This window comes from Aedes aegypti, chromosome 2, assembly GCF_002204515.2.
Source record: "Aedes aegypti strain LVP_AGWG chromosome 2, AaegL5.0 Primary Assembly, whole genome shotgun sequence".
NCBI lineage: Eukaryota > Metazoa > Arthropoda > Insecta > Diptera > Culicidae > Aedes > Aedes aegypti.
Window position 1 is genome coordinate 455,003,030 of NC_035108.1, and position 14,067 is coordinate 455,017,096.

General features: G+C 44.0%; 1 protein-coding gene across 9 annotated transcripts in view; it reads right to left on the reverse strand.

The window, feature by feature from the left end:
* LOC5570857 (stress-activated protein kinase JNK) overlaps positions 1–14,067 on the reverse strand; it is a 251,634-nt gene that overhangs the window by 123,819 nt on the left and 113,748 nt on the right. For all 9 annotated transcript variants that reach the window (XR_002501008.1, XM_021848089.1, XM_021848087.1 and 6 more), the window contains one exon: positions 6,716–6,763. The gene's annotated coding sequence lies outside the window, so the exon portion shown is untranslated. The remainder of the gene's footprint in view (positions 1–6,715; positions 6,764–14,067) is intronic.

The following is a 14,067-nucleotide window of genomic DNA, read 5'->3' on the forward strand; positions in this document are numbered from 1 at the left end:
CCTACGGAGCAATCTCCACAGATGCTGGAGGGGATCATCGAGGGGCTCTTTCCGCGCCACAACCCTAGCCCATGGCCTCCTTTTGTAGGACAGCCGGGGATTGGGGCTGGCGATGAGGATAGAGTAACCGATGAGGAACTTGTAGGGATTGCAAAATCCCTAAGCATGGGGAAGGCACCAGGTCCGGACGGAGTTCCAAACCTGGCCCTCAAAGTCGCAATCTTGGAGGCTCCCGGTATGTTCAGATCTGCCATGCAGATATGCCTGGACGAGGGAGTATTTCCAGATGCGTGGAAGAGGCAGAGCCTGGTACTATTGCCAAAGGCGGGGAAACCACCTGGTGACCCGTCGGCGTATAGACCAATATGCTTGATTGACACGGCGGGGAAGGTGCTCGAGAAGATCATCCTCAACAGACTGTTGAGGTACACTGAGAGTGTAAATGGTCTCTCAAGCAACCAGTTCGGCTTCCGGAAAGGGAAGTCCACCGTAGACGCTATTCTGACGGTTAAGAAAACCGCTGAGATAGCACTCCAGCGTAAGAGGAGGGGGATTCGCTACTGCGCAGTAGTGACTCTGGATGTAAGGAACGCATTTAATAGTGCCAGTTGGGCGGCTATTGCCGATGCGCTCCTGCGTGTGGGGATACCCGAGTACCTGTACAAGATTCTCGGAAGTTACTTCCAGAATCGGGTATTAGTCTATGACACAGAGGTGGGTCGGAAGTGCTTTCACATAACCTCAGGAGTCCCGCAAGGTTCCATCCTGGGCCCGGTGTTATGGAATGTCATGTATGACGAGGTGTTGAGATTAAAATTCCCGGCGGGTGTGGTCATCGTTGGCTTTGCCGACGATATTACGCTGGAGGTCTACGGTGAATCGATCGAAGAAGTGGAATTGACTGCAGCCCACTCGATCGCAATTGTGGAGGAGTGGATGAGCTCCAGGAAACTGGAATTGGCTCACCACAAAACTGAGGCTGTTGTTGTCAACAACCGAAAGTCGGTGCAGCAAGCGGTGATCAGTGTAGGCGACTGCACGATCACTTCGAAGCGCTCCGTCAAACACTTGGGGGTGATGATCGACGATAAGCTTACCTTCGGTAGCCACGTCGATTATGCCTGCAAGAGAGCCTCCACAGCTATTGTGGCACTGTCCCGGATGATGTCCAATAGCTCTGCGGTGTACGCCAGCAAGCGAAAGCTCCTGGCCAGTGTCGCCTCGTCCATACTGAGGTATGGTGGCCCGGCTTGGGGCACGGCCTTAAGTACCAAGAGCTACCGTAGCAAGCTAGAGAGTACTTATAGGCTAATGTGCCTGAGGGTTGCGAGCGCGTACCGTACCGTGTCACACGATGCACTCTGCGTCATCACCGGTATGGTGCCTATTGGTATCCTTATCATGGAAGACATAGAGTGCTTCGAAATGCGCGGCACAAGAGGCATACGCAGGACTGCCAGACTGGCCTCCATGGTCAAATGGCAGCGTGCGTGGGACAGTTCCACCAAGGGAGTGTGGACTCACAGGTTGATTCCGAGGTTAGATATCTGGGTCAATAGGCGCCATGGGGAACTAACATTCCACCTGACACAGGTCCTTTCGGGCCATGGTTGCTTTAGACAGTATCTACACCGTTTCGGTCATGCGGGTTCTCCCGAATGTCCAGTTTGTGCAGGTTTAGAGGAAACGGCGGAACACGTTTTGTTCGTGTGCCCGCGTTTCCGCACAATGCGTGACCGCATGTTAGCCACATGCGGTCGGGACACGACTCCGGACAATTTGGTCCAGAGGATGTGTGAAGACGAGTTTGGCTGGAATGCCGTTTCATCGGCTATCACCCACATCGTCTCGGAACTGCAAAGGAGGTGGCGAGTGGACTCGAGGAGTGGCTAGTGCAGACGCTAAACAACAGGTGGTCCAAGGGTTCGCAGTCGGCTACGTAGGTCATACCGGTGCCCTACGGTCGAAATCGACCCTTACAGCGATTAAGTGGCCGCGGGGAGAACATCCTGGTAGCGCTGCTGTCGTGGCGCCGGCCTACTGGGTGGATACGAGCCTCTGGTTGTTAGGGGCAGGTGGAGGCCCCTTCGTCAGCAATCCCAGCTGGTGCTAGCTGATAGGGCCTGAGCCTTCAGTAGGTCAAATTGCGAAGCCCGCAGTATCAGTTCTTGATACCTGCGGTGCAGCTGGGCGCGGGCGTAGTGGTCGACCCTGCCCGCTTTCAGCGGACAACGGGAGGTGAGGACCACCTGGGAAGCTGGCAAAGCGCCAGCATGCTACCTTGGTGGACCCCCCTAAGCGTGTCATCGATGTTCGTTGCTGCATGGCTACGCAGCTAACCTGGAGGATGCGATGTGCAATAGCCCCTCTCCGAAGCAATGCCTTCTTGGTGGTCCCGGAGAGACGAAGGGTTTGGCGGCAATGGAAATGGTTTAGTGGGTCGGGGGTGTAGTCCTGTTTACTGCTTGCATGTAGTAAATGGTCCCTAACCCCACACGGCGTCTGTTGAGCAGATTATCCCCCCATTGCTTAGAAGAAAAAAAAAAAAAAACCCGGCTAACCAACAAGCATTTAAATAAGCCGCGCAGCAGAATGCTTTTGGCATTTGAACTGCTTGCTGCCGTATCTCTGCAGTTTGATTGCTTGACTGCATTGAATCAACAAGAGCACTGCTATTAAATAGCTTTTGGTTGTTGGAAAGCATTTCGTTTGCACAGATCAGTTTTGGTTCGGTGTATTCAAAGTGCTTCTTTGTTACTAAATTAATGCTCAGTAAAAGGAGTCCAGGGCATATGTTATTCTGTCTCTGTATCTTTCACACTCGTGCCTCGATTGTATGGCCGTTTTTGACAGTCGATGGCTATAACAAAAGATATTGAATCGCATTCGCACTTGCGGAACATCTCGTAAGCACCTGTCAACGGGTGCCTGGAGGAAAAGCATCACCTGTATTTCTCTATATTTGCCACTTACAACCCTAGATGTCACCGTCTCCAATGTTTTAAATTGTGTGTGATTGTGAAGGAATCGAACCTACGCAAGTTTTTATATTCTTAAGGAGGAAGCATTTAGTTGCGGATATATTATTTTCCTTCCATTGCCAGCTTATTAAGATTAAGAGAAGAGAAGAGCGTTCCTTGAAAATCCCAATGTGGCGTATTCTGCACAATAGAATTTTATAGATGCAATCAAACTGTTCTTTAAATAGGGTAAAAAGACATTGCGCAGCATAACATCGCCTGTAGCCTCTCTTGTGGCGCGCTGCCTCCGCTGAATTACCATCCGCCAATCACCGGGTCATAATTTCAAATCGGGGATTATTGAGCAAAAAAAAACTGTTGTAGGATACAAGAATAAAAATAAAAACATGCTAGACAGCAACGGTGAAAAGAAATAGAGAGGGTGGCGGAACATATTTTTTATTTGTTTCGCTCTCCACGGAGGCATTACACTTTTTTGACAGCCGGATGGAAAGTTTCTGAAGATGTAGCATTAAACCAGCCTGTTATTTCGCCAAAACCTGCACTGGTGAAGCGCTACAAGCAGCTACACGCTCAAAAAAGAGTTCTGGAAAACGTGAACTGTCAAAAATACACCGTGAACTACCATCATGTTTTCATGAACGATCCCGGAACTAGGCAACGCGTTCACACAAACATCATCAAGTTCACGGTGTATTTTTGCTTGTTGACAAGTTCACGACTGCTGTTCACGGATGCGAGAACGGATTTTTTTCTGTGTATAAGTCCAATGAGTTGTACAAACGCATGTAATGCTGAATGAATGCTGGTGTTCGTGCTCATTGGTTACTTGGGAAGTATAAGACTTGAAAATTACAAAGAATTTTTCTTAGTATTCCTCTATGAACTCTTCACGAAATTTAGCATTTTATTCATACTAGAATTTAGGGTGTCTATTCAAAATCAATTTTTCAATCATTATTCCCGGTAGCCCAAAACTGATGGCAAATGATCCTGGGACTTGACATTTTCGTTTTTTTACAGAAAATGGCCAAATTTGCAGGACTTTATCTATTTATGAACTACTAGTTGGCCTGACAAACGTTGTACTGCCAACAACCTCAGTGCCACTACGTTACAAGGGACTATTGAGGTAGCCATGAAAACCAAATTTTACTATAATTCTCTACCTCGATATCGAGATATGAACTATCGAGTAAGGTAGAATTCACTGCATTCCTTGATGTATCTTAAAGACCATGACTATTATTTTTTACAAATGCAAAATTGCATCTACCAAAAAATCTATTATACATTTGGTCAGCAATCTCGTTGAAATTCAGCAAAAATCTCATTAATAATTTGCCTTGCATCTTAATGAAAATGTAACTAGCATCGTAACAGGAATCTCTAAGTAACTTTCCAGAAATGTTTCAAAGATCTTAACCGTTAGCCACCTCTCTACCAACTCACCAAAAGTTAGTCATGAAGCGAAGCACGAGTGATAGGCAGTCGTACACCTTATGATTATTTTTTTTTAATTCAGTGCAGGAAAGCAGGCCATTTCATTACAGGTTGGCGTGATGAAAAACAGTCTGTAACAATGAGAAATTGCAAAAATAACTATTCAAGGTATGTTGTCAAAATGTCCGGATATTTCACTATTTTTCCGGTCATTTGTAATTCCCGAGTTTTTACCGAATAGATGGACATTATGTAGAGTTTGTCCATGAACCCTTCCATATTTTTTTTAGAAATGCATGAAAACTCCATCCAATGATTTTTCTTGAAATGCTCCACGCATTCCTCATGAGCGAGGTGGTGCTGGCGATGGCTGAGTGCACGACATTTCACGCGTTAAAGAAGTTCTATATTTTCTATAAGAACTTCCTTTAGAAACTATTCTCAAGATTTCTTTCGAATTCAGTGATTTCCACAAAACCTAATGCAACCGTTATCTGGTGAATATCTCTAGGGCATCCTCTGAAAGCATATTGATATTCTTGGATTTAAAATCCAACATTTAATACTGGTACTCTTCTCCGTTTTTCCGTTCTATATATGGCCTTTCTCAGTGATGTTTCTCGACGAATTCTCGACAAGTCTAGAATGTCGAGTTTTAGTATACGACAAGAAGACGGCCATACAGCTGAGGTCGAAATACGTGTACCTGTCAAATGATACAAACTTTAGTGGAATTCAATGGTATGCTACTACATTCAGTAATCAATAAATCTTTTGAGATTGCTGGCCGCCAAATCTGGCTACGCCATTGTAGACTCAAAATTAGTGAAGGGGTACTCCAGAATTCCCTGGAAAACCTTGTATCAGAAACCGTCTGCCTTATCGAAGTAACTGAGCACCATGGGGCTGACGTTGATGGCCATAATCCCCCCTGAGGTCAACTGTCAATCGTCTTTCCAACCCGATGCACGATGGTGTGTGCTAACGAAATAGGTACACTCGGTTCGCCTTCAAGGGACCTTCTCCGGGGTACCCAGTAGTCAACAACCATATTGTATACCATAGTGAGCAGCCACAGCCATTGCCACATCAAATGTTCATCGAAACCGAAATTGAACACGCGGTTCGACATTGCGACAGGTAATGAAACCCGGGTTGGGCCTCCAGGGCGAGGGGGCTCTACCGGAAACTCCATCATGACGGTTGCTTCGCTCGCGGTTCCGTGGCACGGTGTGCCTGAAACCGTTATTAACGAAAATTTGACCATTGATTCTGTACAGACCATTCGACCATACGCTTTTCAGCTTAGTGTTCTTATGAACACTTCCACAGTTATTAACTGAGAGCTTTCTTTGACAAAGTTGTCATTTTCGCATTCGTATATCGTGTGGCAGATACGATGATACTCTATGTCCAGCGAAGGTTAGGAAATTTGAATTACAGAAAGATCCTGGGCCGACCGGGAATCAAACCCACCTTCAGCATGGCTTTGCTTTGTAGCCACGGTCTCTAACCAATTGACTAAGGAAGGCCCCAGATTTGCTAACTACAGTAATGGAATATCATAACGAAATTATGAGGTTCACCGATTAGGGTGAATAACCATATATTAAACGATTATAGAAGCAGCGACATTTATTTAGCTATATTTGAAAGTCTAAAATATAACCCTTAAACTTAACAGAATTTCGCTCAAAACGAAGAAACTACAGAATAATTGTTCATTTTTCTTTTCGTTTATATCGATTTCAGACAAACCGTGTGGTTGCGATGACGGCAGTCTTCTGTGCCCGACCGACTGTGGCGAGGTGATAAAGGTCGATATTTTCGTGACTAATAAAATATTATGTTTCAAGTGACGGAGAAAAATGGGCCATGGAAGGGCAGGTGGAACAGCTGGCTTCAGTCAGACAGAAGCAGACCGGGCCGCAGACCATCCAGCGCCAACGTGTGGGAATTGAAATCCGGCGGCAAAGGTTATCACTTGATTTGCTCGAATAAGAACTTGAAGCATAACAAACATAATTAGGGCAAGGTTGTCTGCCGGATAGTGGTTCGGTGTGGGTTTTCTGGGTGGAGAACGTCAATGGATGATACCCTTCGGCGGATTCCATTTCCACCTAAATGTCATGCATTCGTATTGGACTTCGGGGAAGCATCTCCATAAGGTTACTTACTTCGATATTCAAAGAGTTTCTCAGAATTTTGCTAACACAAACCGTAGTGTGGGTGTCAACACGAGTCGAATTGGGGAGATAAGCTTTCACGACATCTGTATTCACGGTACCTACCTTAAAGTGTTCAACGCAAATTTCCGGAAACTGCCTGGAGATGACAATCTGCAAAAGAAACAGAAAAACAGCACGTTAAACTCAATTATTATCAAGTTAGGCGGACAATCTGTCACGGCGAGCGTGGATGGGTCGGAAATCGAACGAGAATCATTTCGGAATCGAGCAAACAAGAAAAGCGGAGTGAAAAATTTCACTTCGTTGATGGGTTGTAAATTGTTTTGTCATCGTTGCTTTTGAATTCGGCTAACTTTTCCGAGGCGTTGTTGATGTCTATCTGTGCAGAAGGAAGTTTTTCTCGTTAATTGATCACGAACTCTTGGATCCATACCGGAGTCAATTCGGTATCGTTTATGGTGGAGAAAATAGATTGGTGGTTGTCCATCGCTGTAGAAAATCGCCTCACGCAATGGCTTATGGGAGTCTGTTCTCGGAATGAATTTCATTCACAGTTCCAGATAACGTTTCCGTGTAAGTCGGAGTCAATCTATTTTAAGGTGCCCTCGTTTCGTAACTCAACAGAAAGTTGGAGGACATTTGATGGTAACTGGTAATACAATAAATTGGTTGGTGTTTGATCTGAACGAACAACGCCAGTGATGGATGATGATAAGCTCGGTGGGTTTTATTATGGTGGTTATTACCAGTTTACGAAATGCGATACGCTTATGTGCTAAATATGTAAATTCACTTTGATGAGGTATTGGTTTTTGGAAAATCGCTAAATTGTTTATGGAATGATGGTGGCGCTTTAAGGCTACTCGTTTCGGCATCGTTTTTCCCACTACACTGTAATTCGTTAGCTGCTGATGTATTTCACATTTACCGTCAATGTTTTATTGTTGCACTGTTGAAGTTTCCAATGGAGATTGAGAAGCTCATACCATTTTTATTATAGAGGTCAATGCGTAAAACACTCTTAAGTTTAGAATTTCATTAAAAATCAAACGTAGTAACTTGCTACACTTTCTAGCTTCAAAAAATATAGACGAAAAACTGGCAATAAGGTAAAAGAACGAAAAACAATCTAATATGTCCATTCGTAGCACCTAGATACTTCCACCACAGCATTATGTATCGATACTACTGGAGATCTTCACAGAATACAGAATTAAAAATCGTCCACGTTCTACTTGACTGATGGCACTTCTCCGACATATGACTGTTGGAGTAAAAGTAGCCAGGTTGAAAGCAATGTCAGGTACGTGGGACGGAGTAGACGGAATGATTGGTTTGTTAAAAAATGTAGGCAGATTTTGGAGGAGAAGGATGCAGCGTGGGCGGAGCCATGGATCCAGTCAGTTGCTTAAGGCGAAGTAGGCCGTCATTGAAATTTGTACGCATCGTTGATGTTTGTTGCTAATTCATCTCACAATTTCGAATCAAAGAAAATCACTTGATTTTGCACTGACACAGCTGAAAAAGTATCAGCATACTTTATGCATGTTAGCGCGTACAGTGATACATTTTCAAGTCAATATAAACTATCAAGACTGAGTTTTATCACTTTGAAATGCAAGCTGAAAAGTCATCATTGTTGCCAAAACGAATGACGGGCTACTTAACCTTAAAAAAATCCCCTGGATGAAGCACAGTACGAAGACATAGAACAGTTACCCCAGTCTCAAAAAGCGCGGAAGTTATACCACAAGCTCAACGCATTCTTGAATTGCTTCTTGCCGCGAGCCGAGATGTGCAGGGATAAGGATAGAAGCATCTTGACGGACGAACGTGAGGCGATCGAAAGGTAGCAGCACTTCGATGAACACCTGAATGGTGCGTAAAGTGTAACATTTGAGGGTCAAGACAATAAAAGAAATGTTTACTGGTACAGATGGTATCGGAGCTGAATTCATCAAGATAAGTCATTTGTCTGTATCGGCTAATAAGCACAATCTAGAAAACAAAGGTTTACTGAAAAAATGGAAGGAGGGGATAATCTGCCCCATCTACTAGAAAGGCGATAAGTTGAAGAGTGAGAATATTAGAGAGATACCATTCTACATGCAGAGTACAAAGGATTTTCCCAGACAATCTGCTGTAGTGTGACACCTGTAATAAACGAGTTCGTGGGGAGATATCAAGTCGGCTACATCCTTAAAAAAGTCGTTGATACTAGTCATCAACACATTAACTTTTCAACGATTAACCTGTACAGTAGGCCGTCCCTTATTTTTCGAAAATGCGAAATGTTATAAATTTGTCATTATAAAGTGCTCGTTTTGGTAAGAAAAAAATCATGTTAAAATTTGAAGTCCGTACGTGGACGCTAAGTGGTCCCCCAACGACCCTAAAGGTATTAGGTGTAGTTGACCCCCGTGTGCCAAATCAAGCTCGTTGCTCTAGTGTACGCGCCATGAGTACGAAAAGCCACTAGTAACAAATTGATAATCAGCATAGAATTTTACGTAAAACAATGTATTATACTGTGGATATCTTCATAATACTGCACACTGACATAAAATTCAGAACTACAAAGGGATCGTTCAAATATTACGTAACACAACAGGAGGCGGGAGGGGTTTTTCCGTAGTGTTACGGTCCATACAAAATAAATTAAATTTTTCATGCATAAGCTGTTACGTGGGGAAAGGAGCTGGCCTAAAATTGGCAAATTATGCGTTACGTAATATATGAATTATCCCAAAGAAAATAAAGTTTAATGCTGATTATCAACGCGCGCAGGACAATTTGTTACTGGTGGCATTTCGTACTCATGCTGCGTGCACTAGAGCAGCGAGCTCGATTTTGCGCACGGGGTCATCTACGCTTAATACCTTCAGGGCCGTTGGGGGACCACTTAGCGTTCACGTATGGACTTCAAATTTTAACATGATTTTTTTCTTATCAAAACGAGCACTTTACAATGACGAACTTATAACATTTCGCATTTTCGAAAAATAAGGGACGGCCTACTGTACAGGCCTGAGTGAAAGAATAATTACTAAAACTCTCACCGCTAAGCGATTACTTAACGGATTTCAATTATTTTTTGACAGTAGACTCGTACACATATTTAATTTCTAAAAGTGGTGAAAGGATTTCGGGAATGTTCCTGTGGCCGGAGTTATTGCGGTGGATCACTGGGTCAGGTCTGGTGACAAGGGTTCTGCACTTCTGTGCCCCTGGAGGTAGGCAAATTTCAAGTCACAGTTAATTTCCAGAACCGGCTATAATGTGGCCACTTTATCAAGTAGTTTTAAGAAAAACGCATTAGCGTAAATCTTCTGATAATCGTTCAAATTGAATAATTATTAAACAAGATATGTGGACCAGTATACTGACAAAAAAATATTTGAACCCGTTAAGTATTCGTTGAGTTGTATGGGTTTTAGTGTTTTTGCTTTCACTCAGGCCTATACGGGTTAAAGGGCGACATACCGACCGCGTACAGCAATTGAATATCATGAAAGCTTTGGATAGCATAAAAAGCTTTCCCGGGAAGCTCATAAGAAGGATATGGGCGACGATAGAAGTTGTGCGAAATTGTGTGGAGATTTAAGGTGAACATTCCAGTAACAAGGGTATGAACATTTGTGCCTGTTGTTAATTATTGCGCTAGAAGATGAGAAAAGTCAGATTTAACTACTGATCTAGTCATTTTGTATGTTTTGAGGATGATCGAGAAATTGTCTCGTTGGTAGATCGACTGTAGTTTCTCGTTGATGATGGATTGGCTTTTCAAATCTAAAAACTGTTAATTTATTTTGTTCAACGTTTCGATTCGTTTGGGATCTTCCTCAGGGACCCAATTGTTACAGTTCTTTGGTCCAGTGTGGTTCGGTAGAACCTCTAACTGTGGGTGACTAGATTTTTTCCGTACAGTTTTGGAAGCTTTTTTGGTGGGAAAATCGAACTTATGTTGCGCAACGGAGTTTAGTACCTGGTCGAATATCGATGGTTTACATTACGTGTTCAGTATTTTTTACTCGGAATGCCACAAACTGCTGTTACAGAGTCAACCCACAAGTAACGCCATTTCGTTGTCGAGTTAAGTAACACGCAATTAGTTTCCATCAAGCGACATCCCAGTACACAAGCTTGCAGTTCAAGGTGAGGTATAGGCCGTCCCTTATTTTTCGAAAATGTGAAAAGTTATAAGTTCGTCATTGTAAAGTGCTCGTTTTGGTGAGAAAAAAATCAGGTAAAAATTTGAAGTCCGTACGTGGACGCTAAGTGGGCCCCCAACGACCCCAAAAGTATTAGGTGTAAATGACCCCCGCGCGCAAAATCAAGCTCGCTGCTCTAGTGTACGCAACATGAGTACGAAAAGCCAAAAGTAAAATATTGATAATTAGCATAGAGTTTTAAGATAAATAATATTTTATACTGTGGACATCTTCATAACACTGCACGCTGACATTAAATTCAGGACAACAAAGAGATCGTTCAAATATTACGTAACGCAAAAGGGGGAGGGAGGGGGTCTTCCGTAGTGTTATGGTCCATACAAAGATTTTAAATTTTTCATACAAAAGCTGTTACGTGGGGGAGGGAGAGGTTCTAAAATTGGCAAATTTTGCGCTACGTAATATTTGAATAATCCCAAAGAAAACAAACTTCTATGCTGATTATCAACGCGCGCAGGACAATTTGTTACTGGTGGCTATTGGCAACCTTCGTTTTTGCCGCAACGATACCGCAGTGGACAACTTTGGCCTGCACTATTCTTAAATAGGCATAACAGGCATATGTTAGTTCGCTCGCATCGACGAATAAGTACGTGTAGCTGTACTTACTGTGTTGGTTGCTTCAAAAAGGCAACGTGGAACTTCGACTAGTGTCAACCGCTTTAGTAACTGAATCCAATCTTTTCACATGCACTGTAACTCTATCGTCCCATTCTGTTCCGGTTCTCCAGATATGCTGCATTAAAACTTTTCTATCTACAATGAAGTGTGCGATGAATCCACAGGGATCGTATACTGACATCACTAGTCGTAGCACTTGAAGTTTAATAGTACGACGTTCTGTTCCAGAAAATCCTTCAGGTCATCTTTTATTCTCATATCGAAGGTGAAGACATCTTCAGCAGGTTTCCACATCATACCAAGTACTCGCTCGACATATTCCGAGTTATCCAGGTCTAGAGACTTCGACGTTATCTCTGCTTCACCCAGGCGGCGAAGAGCTTCCGACGAATTCGACGTAAAATTCCGGACTTCAAAACCACCAAGCGCGTGCACATACTTGACCTCGATGACCAGTTGTATTGCTTCCTCAACCGTGTCTACGCTATCAAGGTAGTCGTCCACGTAGTGTGCGTGTGTGATTGCTTAATTCGCTACCATAGATATTTACTGTAACTCGTTGTGATCCCTTTTCCTCACTCAAAATGTTTCCCGTCAATCCAAGCCAGAGGGATTCAACTGGCCCTGCAACGTTTAAATCAGTCGCCAGTACTGCATCCATGAGCGTTGTTTGGCAACCGTCATCCTAAAAGGCGAACGTTTCTATCTGTTTTTCGTTCACCTCAAGCGCCACGGGTAAGTACTGGAAAAGGCAGAAGTTCAGTGTGGAATGATGGATTCTGATGGGAGATATTTCCTACGGGATTTTCCGGTCCTTTGGCTTGATTGATTGCAAACTCTGCTACGGCTCGCGAATGCAGCAAAGCGTGACAACCGTCGACTCCACATTCCTTCTCTGAGCGACAAGGCCACTTTTTATGCGGTATCAAGCAAGTTCTGCGTGAACCGTTGGATCGAAACGCTTTCCACCTTCCATCTACGTCAAGGGCTCTAAACTGTGGGCACTCAGCTACTCCATGTTTCTCGTTTGAGCAGTAATATCAAGACTTCTTCACTCCCTCAGGCTTAAATGAAAATTTGGAAAAGTGTGCTGTATTCTTCGGTGCTGCATGCGTATCTCTAGCCTCTGCGTGCACATACAGCTTCTGCTTGTCTCTTCCGATCTTATACGATGACTGCTGACTTGAAGGATCCACTGGAAACATTACGTCCGAGGCGCTATTGACTAACTCTGCCATGAACTCCCTAATGGTGGCTAAGTTGACTTCCACCTGCGATCGTTTGTACCATGACCACTGCATTTTCATCGATGAAGGAAGTTTCTCAACCAGTTCGTGAAGCAGCATGGGATTGCGAAGATGATCCATCAGTTGTGCCACGGACATATGATCAACTAAGTTCCGTACAGCCAGTCCAAACGTGATGACTGACTGCAGATTCTCCGTTCTCGAGGGTGGGACGCTACGAAGTTTTCGTAGGAGAATATGGATAAGCACCACCGGCCTTCCATATAGCATGCGAAAAGTTTCCATCACACGTGGTACGGATTCAGGCATTAACAGACGGTTTTTCACTGAATCTAAAGCATGCCCTTTTAGACACCTCTGGAGTCTAGCTAGATTTTCTGCGTCCGTGAACACACACGCTGCCGTAGAGTTGTAGAACGAGCTAGAAAATAATGATCATAATGACCAATCTTCCGGGGACCCGGAAAAGCAGGGTAACTCGCGTGGCATTACTTGTCTCGCCGCTACTAGGCACTAGTTTATTCGTTACTCCCATTCGCGATGTACTGTTGCCCACCTGGCTCCAACTCGGTTGAACATGCTCCGTGGAAACGTTCTGGCGCGTTTGCTATTGATGCTCGTTGTCCAACACTTGGATAAGAAGCGGCTGCTGCACTGTAACACTTGGAGGCATTAACGGAACCGTTGTTTGGACGCCAACGAACAGAGGTGGACCGTACAGGTTTCGAAGTTTACCGGGTTCCAATTAAGGAACATACCATGTTTCATGTTTTGAACATATCGCTAACTTTAGAAATTTGAGAAGAAGCTTATGGAGGAAAATGCTGTCCAACCACGCCTATTGGAACGAAACTAGCTAACCATTGCTACCAGTATAATTTGTAAAGGTATCGAAAGGACCTGAATATTGCGGAACCCTCGCCTGAGAAACCTCTACTTGTACTAATTTAGTCGTTTTACTTGTCTGAGGTCGATGTTGGAGCTGCTCCCTGCAGTTCCGACGTTGATGGTACTGAACCTGGGATGTGTGCTGTCGTAAGGAAATGTCCCGGCTATTGGGCTTCTGCTTGTTGCGGGATGACTTTGTTAGTTGACGAACCGATTGATCCTGATTGACCACCATGACCATCGTGGAGTTATTATTCTTCCTTTTTCCGGCTGGCCCGACTGCTCAGCTTACTATGCCGGCTTTCGTTGCCGTCTTCCAGGATAAGGTCCAGTTTTTTGTTGAAAAAAGGCCTCATCTTCATCAGTACGCTTTTTCCTAATCTCAGTTTTCGAGAGTGATCACAAAAAATGATTATTTGAAGATACTAACCTTATTGTAGAGGGGTGGTTTCTTACCTAAAAGCAT